This window comes from Aethalodelphis obliquidens, unplaced genomic scaffold (genome assembly GCF_003676395.1).
Source record: "Aethalodelphis obliquidens isolate GAN/ISIS:26980383/991018 unplaced genomic scaffold, ASM367639v1 scaffold46, whole genome shotgun sequence".
Lineage (NCBI taxonomy): Eukaryota > Metazoa > Chordata > Mammalia > Artiodactyla > Delphinidae > Aethalodelphis > Aethalodelphis obliquidens.
In genome coordinates this window covers 329643-333702 of record NW_020837990.1, presented here as the reverse complement: position 1 = coordinate 333702, position 4060 = coordinate 329643, and the positions used below count along the sequence as shown (strand labels likewise).

General features: G+C 56.5%; 1 protein-coding gene across 1 annotated transcript in view; it reads left to right on the top strand.

Annotated features, from left to right (window-relative positions):
• Positions 1-4060, top strand: part of PKNOX2 (PBX/knotted 1 homeobox 2) — a 186039-nt gene that overhangs the window by 105563 nt on the left and 76416 nt on the right. The window lies entirely within an intron of this gene.

Below are 4060 nucleotides of genomic sequence, written 5' to 3'. Positions count from 1 at the left end.
GGAGGGAGGGAGGGAGGGAGGGAGGGAGGGAGGGAGGGAGGAAGGGAGGGAGGGAGGAAGGGAGGAAGGAGGGAAGGAGGGAAGGAGGGAAGGAGGGAAGGAAGGAGAGCAGGGCCAGCTCTCGCTCCCTGACTCCTCTGCCCTGACTTACAGCGCTCTTCAGATGAATTAGGCCCTGGGCCCTCAAGGATTCTAGCTTCTCCAAAGAGGCTCTGTAAGAGTGGGAAACATTTTTGAAAACCTATCCAGGAGAGGAGAGGAGACTTACTTCCCGGGGCTAAGAGAGAAACTGGACCAGAAGTGGGGTGTGGAGAGGGGGAGGGGAAGGGAGGGGTGGATGAAGAAGACAAGACCATCAGAGTGCAAGAGGGTGGAAATGTCCCCCCACCCTATCCTGTGCCAGCCACCCGCCCAGTCTGCAGGTGATGGGCTGGGACAGTGCGGAGCCACAGGGAAGTTGGTCCCTTCATCCCCTCTCCTACCTCAGGCCCTACAGTGGAGGTTCAGCCAGGGTCAGGGAGTAAGAACAGATGCTCTGGGGCTGGCTGGTCCGAGAGTTCCCAATTAGACTTTGTTTCTCATCCTTAAGGCCCTGAGCCCCCAACCCGGCACCCCAGCCCAATTACTGCAGGGCACCCTTAACCCCTGGGTGCCCCAGGCCGTTAATGGAATGTTAATTGGTCTAATGGGTTTCATGTCAACAAGTTCTAATGAGCTCCTTCCTAACCAGCTTGGATCTTTTTCCTAAGCCTGTTTGTCAACACGCTGGCGTTTGGGCTCCAGATGGAGGGCCTCACCTGGCTGGGGAGCTGGAGTTGAGGAAACGGAGTGGGTGCTCCCGGGGTGCCCCTCCCCTCTTTCTGAGGGCTGTCCTTCGGCCCCCTCAGCCACCACCAGCCCGTGCACACTGCCTTCCTCAGCTCCTGAGCTCTGGAAAATGGCAGTTTTAGCTCCTTTTGAAGATAATGTCAGTGACAAATTAGTTTTTCTTGGATATCATTGTGGGGTTGAGTGTTGCATTAGGGTTTTGGTTTTTTTCTTTCCCTCCTAGCTGCCGTATAAGAAAGGTTTTCAACGTTAAAAACAATCTTTTGACGTGGGAAATTTCTCGGTGGTAAATCATTCTTCGTGTGTCCTCCATTTGCGTCTTGGCTGTGTTCCCTCCAGTGCCCTGGTGTCTGGTGACAGAGGGCTGGGGCCCCTGGACAGGGCGGAGCAGCCTCCGGCCACAGACAAATGCCGGAGGCCCTGGACAGGCCTGCTGTGCCCTCCACGCTCCCAAAGAAAGTGCAAAAACGGCAGGTTTCCCCAGAGGCCCGGGTGCCCAGCGATGGCTCAAGGAGTTCCCAGCATCCCAGCTGTGGAGCCTCAGCTCAGAGAAGTCAGATTCCCACACTCCTCTCGAGGATGGTCCCACATGGACCCTCAGCCCCCCAAGCCCAGCTGGAGGGAGGAAGGAGCGCATGTGCGGGTGAGGGGGCGTGTGAAGAAAAGGGCGAGCTTCCGGAGATGGGCACTGCGTCTCCCCCAGCATCGGGTTACCAGACGCTTCTGTGCCTGAGCGAGCAGGGAAGGAAACTTAAGCCCCTGATGAAAAGGCCTCCTGTTTTCTTGCAGGAGCAGCCCTCAGAGGGCAATGGGGCAGTGGCCTAGTGGCCTGTGGTGACCCCAGAGGGGAGGAGGGTGAGGGGCAAGGGCCATCTGGGTCCTCAGAAAATTGTTCCCGTGGCCTCTAGCCCCTGCTCCACAGTCCAGCAGGCTGCAGACTGAAAAATCTCTTCTCAGCCTGGACGGTGGTTGTTTCTGGGTGCAGACTACTCTTAGCCATCTCTGTTTACCCCCAGGTAGGGCAGCTCTCCAGCTGTTCCAAGTATTTCTAGGGACAGAGACTCTAAAACGACCCTACCTCCCATTGATTGGACAGTGAACAAAAGAACGCAGACTAAAGAGTCCTCTTTTTACCCCAGATCCTCCTCATTGAGCTTCCTGTGCTTTGCCTTCGTGATGACTTTCTCATCCGTGGAATGAGGTACCAAAAGACCCAAACTCAAGGTGGAAGGGAACCAGTTGCCCCTAAAAGGGGAGAAAATCTGCCTCCAGACTCTGCCCCCAGGCTCCCCCTTCTGGAGGCTGCTGGCACTGCAGCCCCTCAGAAGTTCGCTTTTTCCGGCCAAGGAGCATCTAAGATTGATGCTCCCCGGAAGGGATCCTGCCTCAGTACCTGTAGGCCTCATCCAAAGTTACCTCATCTGCCAGAGTCACAGGAAAGGCTGAGCCTAGCACACCCCTGAAATACCCCCTTTTTCCTTTATTCCCTCCGGGTCCAAAAGAGAGAGATTCCACGTCCAATTTAATATCTCAGAAGTCTTCATTCTCAAGTTCTTTCTGATGTCTCAAGAGGAATATATCCTCTTCCCTCCCCCCCGAACCCTCTTCACTCCGCTCTTTCCTTCCTTGGGTGTTTTCCACCTCCCAGACAAGACCCAGCCATGAAAATAGGCAATGGTTCCCCGCCTGTGGAGTTTGGTTTCCCCAGGGCTCCCTTCCGAGCCTCTTTGCAGAAGTAAAGCCTGGATCCCGGTGCCTAGTGTGTGTAAGACGGGGTGACCCTGGGTGCTTCTGCTGCAAAGACGTCCTGGCAGCCGATCTTCTGAAGTGAGGCCAGGGTGGGCCTCACTTGTGGGCAAAGAGGAATTACCTGCAGTCTGAACGTTTCAGCACAGGAAAAGGCATCCCCCCCCGCCCCCGCCCCGTGCCTTCTCCACGGGAAGCTCTGTTCACTTTCTTCTTTCCCGCTGGACCATCACCTCCCTCCCTGGGGGGAAGGCCTTGCCTCCTCTCATCTGTCTCCCCACCCCAGCACAGTTCTTTGCGTGTAGTTGACACCTGATAAACATTCGTTGAATGAATGTCTGGATTGCCAGTGCTTTCACATATGCACTTCAGGTCAAAGCACACCTGGTACTTCGGAGACTCGGGTCAGCCAGAGCTGATCTGTCCACCTCTTCCTGAAAAAGAACCAACACAATAAGACACACACACACACACACACACACACACACACACACACACACACTCTCTCTCTCTCTCTCTCTCTCTCTCTCTCTCTCTCCACATAGGGTCCTGGAGACCCTCCCTTTGACTCCCTCGAACTCCCACAGAATTCAGGTATGTGAACATTTTGGAAGACCCTGGGGAGGGTGTGGTGGGAGGACATCAGGTGGGAAGAGGACGGAGCCCCAAGGTCCCCAGGGAGAGGAAGGAAGGAGAGGGACGGTCTGACTGTCATACTCTCAAGGGTTGCCCGCTCATCAGCACCCTCCTGTATCAGGCAATTAGCCGTGGTTTCCAGCTCTAAATATTTCAGGGCATCTCCTGCAGCTAAACATCTCTTTCAGCATTCTGTTTCCTTGGGTGGTACTGCCAGGCTGTCTCCACTTACGCACCACTTTGTGATTCAAGAAGAGACCTTGAGGCCAATGGGGGCAGCTCGCTTACGGGTGATGGGGTGGGGTGGGGGTTGGTACAGTAGAGCCGACGGAACGGGGAGTCTGGAGAGCTTGGGTCCATCCCGGCTTCCCCGGCACTCCCCTCCCCCTCAAACACACACACTTCTCTCCTCTTGGCCTCTGTCTCCGCCTCTGTAAGAGGACCATTTGCTTCGGGTGGCTCTTCTGGCCTCACGTGTGGTTGAACTCACGGTTGAACCAAGGCCAAGGAAAGTCTTCTAAGAGAATGTGCAGGCACGTCTGTGTGGCCGTGGTCCCTGTTCCCGGCCTCCTTCCCTTCCGGGAACACCTCCCGGTGGTCGCCCTAGGGTACTTGCTCCACCCTCCAGTCTGAGGAGGAACCAACGCCCCACGTCCCTCTCCACCACTAGGGGGCGTCGTGAGCACACCTGGGGGGTTAGTGTGGTGCTGGCAGACCCTGGGGACAGGGAGGGGGGATCTGGAACCGTGAGGGCTGAGGCTTCCGCCCCGAGGGTGCAGGTGGCAGTTCCGGGAGGCCTGGGGAAGGGAAAGCACCCTTGACCGTGGGGTGCCCTCATGGCCGCCAACCC